Source organism: Brassica napus, chromosome C5 (assembly GCF_020379485.1).
Source record: "Brassica napus cultivar Da-Ae chromosome C5, Da-Ae, whole genome shotgun sequence".
Lineage (NCBI taxonomy): Eukaryota > Viridiplantae > Streptophyta > Magnoliopsida > Brassicales > Brassicaceae > Brassica > Brassica napus.
In genome coordinates, this window is record NC_063448.1 from 37,488,508 (window position 1) to 37,500,088 (window position 11,581).

At 32.8% G+C, this 11,581-nt stretch overlaps 1 pseudogene; it reads right to left on the reverse strand.

The window, feature by feature from the left end:
• Window positions 1-7,961: 7,961 nt before the first annotated feature.
• LOC106363912 lies at window positions 7,962-9,884 on the reverse strand (annotated as a pseudogene).
• Window positions 9,885-11,581: the final 1,697 nt, after the last annotated feature.

Below are 11,581 nucleotides of genomic sequence, written 5' to 3' on the forward strand. Positions count from 1 at the left end.
TTGATGTGGAACATCCAGTTCCCCATGTGCATACACAAAATGGCATGGCCGAGTCATTGATAAAATGGTTGCAGTTGATTGCAAGACCGTTAGTCTTGAGAACGAAGCTCCAAATTTCTGTATGGGGACATGCTATATTGCATGCAGCTGCACTGGTTCGGTTAAGACCGAGTGCATATCATAAGTACTCCCCATTACAATTGGCATCTGGGCTAAAGCCAGATGTTTCCCATCTCCGTGTCTTTGGGTGTGCGGTCTATGTTCCGATAGCTCCGCTACAAAGAACAAAAATGGGCCCACAAAGGAGATTGAGAATATATGTGGGTTATACGTCACCAAGTGTAATAAGATATCTGGAGCCAGTAACTGGTGATATGTTTACGGCAAGGTTTGCCGATTGCCATTTTAATGAGGATGAATTTCCAGCGTTAGGGGGAGGAATTGGTAAAATTCCTCAAGAGATTACATGGTGTACACCGTCGTTGTTACACCTTGATCCCCCTACGAATCAAAGAGAACTGGAAGTTCAGAAAATTGTGCATTTGCATAATTTGGCAAACCAGTTACCAGATGCGTTCACAGATACAAGAAGGGTGACGAAGTCATGTATACCCGCTGAAAATGTTCCATCAAGATTTGATGTTCCTAAAGAACAAACTGATGGAAATAAAATGAATGAACCTAGGGTTCAGTTAAAGAGGGGGAGGCCAGCGGGTTCTAAAAATAATAATCTCCGAAAGAAAAAGAAATTGGATGAACAAAGTAAGGTTCTAGAAGAACCTGATATTGAAAGATGTCTGAAAGAAGACATAAATGGAAAGGTTCCAGAAGAACCTGATACTGAAAAATGTCTGAAAGAAGGCATAGATAAAAATGATCCAGATGACGAGAAGGGAACAGAAAAATATGAGATTTCCATCAACTACGCCCGAGATGAAATGTTATGGATCAGAAATAAGATAAAAGATGTCGATGGAATGTTCTCCTTTTCTGTGTCCAAAGAGATCGATCATGAAAATGATGATCCCGATCCAAGGTCCATTTTGGAATGTTAGAAAAGACATGATTGGGAGGAGTGGAAGAAGGCCATTCAAATTGAATTACTCTCCCTAAATAAAAGAAATGTCTTTGGACCTATAGTCATAACGCCTGAGAATATAAATCCTGTTGGGTTTAAGTGGGTATTCGTGAGAAAAGTAAATGAGAAGAATGAAGTAACACGATATAAAGCCCGATTAGTTGCCCAAGGTTTTTCTCAGAGACCGGGAATTGATTTTGAGGAAACGTATTCCCCGGTAATGGATGCAATTACGTTTAGATTTTTGATGAGCCTAACAGCGTCTAAAAATCTTGAAATGCATCTCATGGACGTTGTGACTGCATATTTGTATGGATCGTTGGATAACGATATATATATGAAGCTCCCTGAAGGATTAAAAATGCCTGAAGCATTGAAAGAAAAATCCAGGGAGATTTGTTCGGTCAAGTTACAGCGATCACTTTACGGATTAAAGTAATCCGGATGCATGTGGTACAATCTCTTAAGTGAATATCTTTTGAGTAAAGGATATGTGAATAATGCGATATGTCCATGCGTTTTTGTAAAGAAATCGTCATCTGGCTTTGTGATCATTGCTGTATATGTAGACGACCTGAACATAATTGAAACTCAAAAGGAAGTTGATGATGCTCAAACTCATATGAAAGAGGAGTATGAAATGAATGATCTCGGCAAGACAAAGTTTTGTCTTGGGCTCCAGATAGAGCATCTCCGAGAAGGAATATTTGTGCATCAATCAAACTATACGAAAAGGTTATTGAAACGCTTTCGTATGGACAAAGCGACTCCTTTGAATACTCCAATGATTAGTAGATCTCTCAATATTGAGAGTGATCCTTTTAGTCCCTGCGAAGATAGCGAGAAGATATTAGGTCCAGAAGTACCTTATATGAGTGCTATCGGTGGGCTGTTATATCTTGCAAACTGTACTAGGCCAGATATTGCCTTTGCTACTAACCTCCTGGCAAGATATAGTTCTGCTCCTACTTGCAGGCACTGGGACGGAATAAAGCATGTATTCTGTTACCTCCAAGGTACAATTGATTTAGGGTTAATGTATTTTAGAAAACCCGAGTTTGGTATGGTTGGTTTTGCAGATGCAGGATACTTATCAGATCCTCATAAGGCTCGATCGCAAACCGGCTATATTTTTACAATTGGTGGAACCGCGATCTCTTGGCGGTCCCAGAAACAAACTCTGGTTGCGACATCTTCAAATTATGCAGAAACTATTGCGCTTCACGAAGCTTGTCGAGAATGTGTGTGGCTTCGGTCAATGAGTCACCACATACAAGAATCAAGCGGAATGGTCAACGAGAAAGAACCGACGAAAATATTTGAAGATAATTCAGCTTGGGTTGCTCAACTCAAGGAAGGCTACATTAAGAGTGATAGAACAAATCACATTCCCCCAAGATTTTTCTCATACATACGGGAACTTGAGAACAATAAAGAAGTGGACATTGAGTATGTACAGTCATGCAAAAATCCGGCTGACTTGTTCACCAAAGCTTTTCCGACTACCACATTTTGAAAACACGTCTATGGTATCGGAATGCGGCATTTGCGTGACCTGTGACAAAAAATTATGTCTACTATTCTCAGGGGGAGATTACGGCAGTGTACTCTTTTTTCCTTGTCATGGTTTTTGTCCTAATGGGTTTTTTCATTACTAGGTTTTTAACGAGAAACTACGTAATACAAGATGGATAATAAATGGGGAGTGTTAAAGGATATTGATTATCCATCCAACTACAACACTTGTCAAGCGATACAAAAATAATGTCATGGTCAGCAGTACACATGTCTTGTATCCATAACCATAAGTATACGTGTCTGTTATTTTCTTTCCTATAAATAGGATTGTACAAGCAATAAAGTGGGTATCTGAAAGGAATATAATCTTGACTCGTTTCTCTTTTTGGTAACTTTCCCAATCAAACAAAAGAGAAGAAAGAAATACTATTATATATATATCTCTCTCTCTTGTCGCTGTCTCACCATCATCCTCTCTCCTTCACTCACGTCAACATCAAGCTCTCTCTCCCTTGCTTTATTATTTGCGCAACACATAATAATTTTGATGTCTAGTGGTCCATATGAGAATATTTTCCAGCTTCATAATAGCTTGTGGGATCCCAAGCTATCCTCTCTTCTCGTACTTCTAAGATGTTTCTCAAGGTGGAATCCCAGTATGAAGTCACCTTCTTCTTTTCTCGCGGTTGTACCTTGTAAAAAAACAAACACTTGAAAGGGGTTTAGTAACCAGAACAAACTATACAAAACATAAAAAAAAATGCTTAGTCGTAAAGAAATTTGAAATCCCAATGACAAATCGAACTAGTTCCCCGGCAACGGCGTCAAATTGATTACTGCGTTTTACCACAACCCAATCAACCTAATGTGCACGCTACCACAATCGAATGATATGTCATTGAAACACTTTAGGATCGTATCCACAGACAACTAGTGATATATAACATTAAGAATACACAAACCTCCTTAATCTAAGCAAACAGAGAGAGGTTTTTTTTAATCTAAACTATTAAAACAGAAACACAACTAAAACAAACAATATAAAATTAAAGAAAGACGAGCCCTTGAGTTAAGGTAATTAACCAGGGATGAATGATTTCAGACCAAGATGTCAAACATAATTAACTAACAAGTTTCTTTAACCTAGGAACACAATGATAAGCTAATCCACTCTCGTGGTAGAAGCTCCTATGCTAGTCATGTATCAATACATCAACTCTCGTTGGTCAACTACACTCAAGCATGCAAGGAAAATGAATCCTAATAGTCCAAGTGCCCTTAATGCAGCGACTCTCGTTGGTCAAGCAGCAAAACACAATAAGAGACATTCAGACATTTCATCGAACACCTTTCGGGCAAGAGATACTCCAAGATGATCTAGAAATAGAGAGATCAAGTCTATTCTAGCATTAATCACATCTCATTTGTAAGAAACATTATTAATCTAGCCTTAAGCATCTTAAATCATTCATCTTTCACCCTAATCTACCTAGCTCAAAAGCTCTAAAAGACTACTCACTATAAGCCATAGAAACCCAAGAATCTGTCACCGATCCTTGAAGAATCATGTTTAGAGAAGAGTAGAAAATATATAAACAAGATAAGTACTTAGATTAATGCAAGAACTAACAAGAGTTTCAGATCTAAAAACAGAGAAAAAGTGGTTGAGGTAGCTTATGATTTTTATCACCCTTAACAACATATATAGGCACGGTGGCATGTGGTTAATTGTCCTAGCACTAATGGGCTTCAAAACACAAATGCCCAAACAAAACAACTTCTCTAGAGCAAACACAAAAGCTGCATCAATGTGCAAGATGCAGCTTTCCTAAAGTGGTCACTTCAGGGCACTAGGTAACTTCACAGATTTTCCTACACCAACAAAGTGCTGAACACAAGTTTCTGAAGGGGCACTTCAGAGCTGTAGGTGAAACTGTGTTTCTTCTTTTTCCTCTTCGACTTTGGCCCCATAACTTCCATTTTGTGTACTTTTGTCCTCCATTTAGCCCCATAACTTTTGATTGTGCATTCCAGCCCCTGTATATGCAATATGTACAAATGCAACACCTAATGACACTTAAATACAATTCCTAAACACTAAAATGACCAAAATAAAGAGCTAAAAACATGTAAAAACACTATGCATCAAAGGGAGACAATAATAAAAAGCGGAGAAGAGATGGTGACGCAGGCGAGTTAAGAATATGTCGGCATCAGAATCCATGGGCGAACGAGTTGCTTTAATAACTGTGTCTGGGAGCGTCTATGCTTTCTTCTTTTAGGGTAAACGACTTATTTCCATACCAGAAGTATCATATAGTAACAGTTTGACACAATCTTTCATGCTGATACTAATTGCACATATTTTAAGTATATGAACCTATTTGCCTCAATTTTCAAAGATTAAAACCCGAAACAATACAGATGAAGGTTTAGCTTGATTTTAATGGTTTAGAATCTAAATCGATATCAAACCAGTTAAACCGATCAAACTAGATGGTATCGAACTGAAATTAAAATCTGACCCAACCTAATATTCAAATAGTACTCGAACCAACTCTATAGTAGGATGTTGGATAAGGTTTTATTTGGATATCAGGCCAGCTCAGGATTTAATTTCAGTTCGATACCAACTGTTTTGATATCAGTTTAATTAGTTTGATATCAATTTAGATTCTAAACCAGTAAAACCAAGCTAAACCTTCGTCTGTGCGGTTTCGGGTCTCGATCTTTAAAAACGGGGGTAAACATGTTTATATACTTAAAATGTGTACAATTAAGTTCATATATTTAAAATGTGTGCAATTAGGACGAGCATGCAAGATTGTGTGGAAGTCTTACTATACGATACTTCTAGTATGAAAATAGGTCGTTTACCCTTGTTTATTTTGGCTTTCATTTTTTCTTATCGAGAGTGCAAGACAGCCAGAATATTGAACATGGTTCATCAAATAATATTATTTTGCATGATTTTGATGTAAATTGCATTCTTATATTCATGTTGTCCCTCTTCTATAAACATCTGAGTATACTTTTTTATATATTAACTAGGTGATTTTTCCGTGCTCATGCACGTCTATAAACATTTATAAAATAATTAAATTGTGAGAATTATTAAATATTTTCTTTTGTTTGTTTATAAGTATTAGGTTATATTGTAATTTATATGTATGATAAATAAATAAAAATAGTATCAAGTATCATTATGTTACCATCATTATTAGATATGTGATTTTTAAATATAATCTTTTATATTAATTCAAATATTTATTTTTGGTACATCGAGTTACTTTTATTCTTTTTAATTTAGCAACTATTTTTGTTTGTTTTCTTAATTATGTTAAAGTTGAATTTTTATTTTCTTGACTTCATGTAGTTCGGTTCATCTTCTTATATTTGCACATATATTTTGTAAAATTTGTATATTTGATATATGTTGTTTCAGAAAAAAATAGAAAAAATATATTAAATCAAAATTTCATTAATAAACATAGCTTGTAATATTTTAAAAATTCATGCACATTTATGAATATATAAAATAATTAAATCATAAAAATTTGTTTATTTGATTCTTCATATTTTGATTAGTTTGGTTATTTATATTTTGGGAAATTGGGTTCGAATTTATTTTTGAGATGAATCAAAAGATTTAATTACAATTAGATTAAAATAAGAATAACCATGTTAGTATTAATTATTGATTCGTAATATCGTTACACCAAAAACTCATAAGTTTTCTCCCGATCAATATTTTAAAAATTCATGTACATTTATGAATATATAAAATAATTAATTCATAACAATTGGTTTATTTGATTCTTCATGTTTTGATTAGTTTGGTTATTTATATTTTGGTAAATTGGGTTCAAATTTTTATTTAGATGAATCAAAAGATTTAATTACAATTATATTAAAATAAGAATAACCATGTTAGTATTAATTATTGATTCATAATATCATTACACCAAAAACTCATAAGTTTTCTCTCGATCAATTTGTTATTTTATTTTTCAACTTATTTAGTAAATTATATCTTAAAAGCTTATATATATATATATATATATATATATATATATATATATATATATGTTTTTAAGAAATACAAAGAATAAAAAATGCGTTTATATATAGAATCTATATAATTTCTATTATTTATGGATTTAAAAATAAGGAAATTTATGTTAGAAAAGCTTATTGTCAGGACGGATAAATAAGCAAAGTTTTACGAAATGAAAAAATAGGATTGTCTTTTAGAAGAAGATTTCTAAAAGAATTTATATTTTCATTTTTTGGTGAAGCTATGTTATATATACATATATAGTTAAAGTTTATATATTTTCTTTTTATTTATGGTTTTTTAGAAAATTTAGAAAAACAATTAAAATTTCTGTATATATTTTTTTTATGTTTATATTTCATAAATATTTATTTATTTATTTATTTGTTTTTGTAAAATGGAAAATTAAATTAAAAAGTTAACTAAAATCTTATATTGAAAAAGGAATAACAATAAAATATATTAAAGTTAATATTCAAATTAAAAATATTATTATCTTTTAGAAGAATATTTTTAAAAGAATTTATATTTAAAATTTATGTGAGCTACGTTATATATATATATATATATATATATATATATATAAATATATTAAAAGTTTATATATTTTGCTTTTTATTTATGTTGTTTTAGGAAAATTTAGAAAAATAAGTTAAATTTGTTTATATATAAAATTTTATATGTTTTTATTTTATAAATATTTCCTTTTTTATTTATGTGTGTTTAAAAAAAGTAAATTAAAGTAAAAAGAACTAAAATCTTATTACGAAAAAGGAAATACATGATTATTATCAATGATATATAATATTTTGTTCATTAAGGGTATAATCAACATCGTGAGAGTTAACGTGAGTACCGACATGTAGGAAATTGATTTCTCAAATAATATTATAGAGATCTTTTGTTTCACGTTTGAGAAACTTCAATTAGGGTTCAACTCCAGAGAGTTTTATCAAATTTGAAATGAACCTATTAATTTCGGGACGGGGGTCATACTAAAACATATGTTCTCATCTTGTGTTTTTACATATTTAGATTCATTATAAAATATATAATTTTTATTGTACTTAGTCTTCTAAATGTTGACAAAAAGTCTTCTAAATAGTTTTATAAATAGTTTTGTATTATTTTTAGGTTTTAGTTCATCTTCAAAATTCTCGTTCAAATTCATTATCTAATTGTTAAGGAAAAAGTTCATTACCTAATTCATGAATTGCCAATAAATTTTTATTTTTTTTCCTTTTAGAATCTAAATTTGTTTTTATTTTCTTAAATTAAATTGTAGTTATACACTTTCAACCATTATATTTTGGTATGAATAATTTAACAATCCTAATTTAACAATCCTTTTGCCCATGCATAGCATGAACCATAATACTAGTTAAAAATTGTAAACTTCAAAAAACATGGTTATTGAAATTATATTGGTTAAAAGTTATGGAGAAAAATTAGCTACAAAAAATAATTCATTGGTAATCAAGACTATTTATGTTTTTTTTCATTGTGTTAAAAAATTAGAACATACATCTTTTTAAAACAGTGGTGGTATTCTGTAGCAACACATGTATTTTACGCCAACTTGCAAGTGACATTACATGTTTCATTGATGTCTGTGGGAGATGAAAGTATAAAAAATTTCCGGTTATTTGGGTCAACAACCCGAAGAACACAAGAGTCAGAGTCGTCTTGAGATGCTTCTTGGTGATCGTTCGAAGAAACTTTGTTGCAATTTGGACGTATTATCTCACCATATGATTTATTTGTAGACCGTAATATATTATAAATCCATGCACCTGTCAATGCTCCAATAACCGGTGAAACTATGTATAACCATAAGTCCTTATAACATCCCCATATATAAGCAGGAGCCAAGCTTCTTGCTGGATTCATTGATGCTCCCGAGATTGGTCTAATCGATTATCAAAAACCAAGCATTAAGAATCATAATAACTTTGTAAAAGTATTCTAATGGACTTCGATATAAGTACCCGCTGAACAAGATGTTGAGTACTACGGTTGCACCAATAGCAACGCCTGCGAATGATCTGTTTGCTCGTTTATCAGTAGCTACAGCCTAAATAACAAACAACAAGTTGAAAGTAGCGATGAATTCCACTACGAATGTCGCTGTGTTGGAACCTGAAGGGTGTGTTCCCACATAAACATCGCCTTTGAGGCTACAAACGTTGTTATTCAGATGGAACATGAGCCTGAGAGCTTCGGCCGCTAAGGTTGATCCGAGAAGTTGAGCGGCAATATACCCCGGTACCTAATAGAGTTTGGTACATTATGGATGAATACAAAATGTTATATATCAAGCATAAATTTATGATGAAAATCACTTAAATCATATCATATATAACCTAAATTTGATAGTATTATTTAATTCTTTTGTCACCTGTTTAAAAGGAAACTTTCTAGAAGAAGCAAGCGCAATGGAAACAGCAGGATTGAAATGTGCACCGGAGACATGACCAATTGAGTAGCTCATAACCATTACGGTTAGACCCCATGCCAAAGCTATGCCGGGAAGTGTCACCAGTTCACCGTACGTATCATTTACCACGGTTGCCGAGCAGCCGGCAAATACAAGAGAGAATGTCCCCACGAACTCGCCTATCAACTAGAGTATATATACAACAATACGATTTTAGTTATATAGCAATAAAATCAATTTAATTTATCCCCAAAAACTCAATTTCATCATCATCACATATGATGACTAAACCGAGTTCGAGTTCAATGGTATTGATCTGCTCGTTTTCAATATTTAAAACACCGTAGCTAAGAAAAATAATAGTTAACAAAATTATTAAACTACGTAATAGAAAAATATATTCTACCGAACCGATCCTGTATAGATGTTAATTTGGTTTGATTATTAGACTTCAAATTTGAATGTAGTCAAAAGTCAAATATTTGAACCAAAGACAAAACAGAACGTGCATATATGTTAAATCCCTTTTGTTTCTTCAATATATGTTTAATCTTGAATGCGACTAATCAATGTCTCGATAAAATCAAGAAAGCACATCATTACCTTTTGAACGAACGATATGCATATAAGAGAACAGGGAGAATCTGGTGACCGGGGATCACCACTGGATCTACCATCTTCGATGTTTAAGATGGTGGTTTGTGTCCGAACAGTAATACTAGAGATCTCTGCCATTGATAATATACTTTTCTCAGAAAATGTTAATGGTTTGCTCATTTGAGAACTCTAGTTTGTGTTAGTTTATAAGAAAATGATGAAGTTGAATTGTATATTCTATACAGCATGACAATTTCATGTTGACGAATTCTTCTTAGAAAAGAGCCAAAAATAACATCATAGTAAGGCGGATTTAAGGAAGTGTGGCAAGTGCCAGGTACATCAGTTTTAGATTGTTTTAGTTTATAAGGGTTTTATTAAAAAAATCAGCATGCAGGTTAAATCTACCTTATATGTTGCCCTTATTTATTTTTTTAATATAGTATGCAACGTATTTTATAACCCTTTTACAAGGATAAAATAGACGTTATAATTGATCTTAAACGTTTATAAAAGTTATAATTCGTATTGTAAATTACTTACTATGATCTATCTTTTTTTTTTTTCGTAATCAACTACAGACTCATATTGATTCTGTGAACCACTCCGGTAGATTTTGATCCATGTGAACGACAAACGACGGTTGCTTCCTGACACTCCGTGCTAGGCTATCTGTTCTTGAATTTTGCGTTCCTGGTAGATAGATAATCTCCGAACGTGTGAAACCTTCTTTCAGGAATTTAATATCTTCCAAATAACTTGCAAATGCTGGCCATTCTTCTGGTTCCGAAACCATCTTCACCAACTGAGAACAATCTGTTGCAAACGTAACCTGAAATTGGCGTAAGTTTTTCATGCATTCCATTGTCCAGAGTAGTGCTTCTATCTCTGCATGTAGAGGAGATAGACAAGCCCGGACATTCCTTGCTCCCAACAGCCCATCAAAACCTTCTAAAATACTCAGTCAACCTTGCCCGGAGAAAACTTCATTCTCCTTCCAGGAACCATCTGTAAAACACCATCTCCCCGGAATTGACGGAAGAGTCATAACCTCAACTTGGGATACTGTCCTGGTTTCGTTCAATACATGTGCATCAGCCCAAAGTCTTGACTTTGTTTCTGCCAATTTGAGCGTATCTATTGGGTCCATGTCCAGATTACTAAAAACTTTATTATTCCTTCATTTCCAAATATACCAAAGTATCCATGCAAATTGATGATCTTCCATTGATGGAGGGACACTCAAGAAGAGATGATCCTTGTTTGTAAATGTTTTTGTTAGAGACTCACTATAATCTATCCAAATATAGAATATGTGTGCCTGAGTTATAACCAAATGTCTTTGCTTTTTTTAATACAATATGTATTGTATGCTTTTTAGTTTATTGTAGAAAAGTAAAAAAAAAAACGTTAACTAGTGTTTATCCCGTATTCTATTATATATCGTAGATAAAACAGTGAGTTGTTACCTTTATGCTATGTTCTAAACATGGTAGAATTTAAATTATAACATCTTACCTAAGTTCTATCATTTTATAATATGTATTCCAACCTTTTGTCTATGTTCTTTTAAAAAAAATATATGTATTATATATTTTCATATATTTTATGTTTATAAATCTGAAAAAATCTAAGAAGAAATCCTAACTAATTTTATTCAAACTTATATGTACTTGACGTTGAGTTACATTGGATCAAATTGAATTCAACTTTTTCTTTTGATTCAACGACCTTATTCCTTTCTTCAGAGGAAGCAAGGTTTTTTGACGAGGTTTAATCCGACAATCGCCTTGAATCATCGGAAACAGAAGAGGGAGGATGGCGATGAGCTGGCGATAGTTAGCCGAAATTTCTAAAGAGAGTTCATCAGATTCCCCATGATCAATCGCCAGGA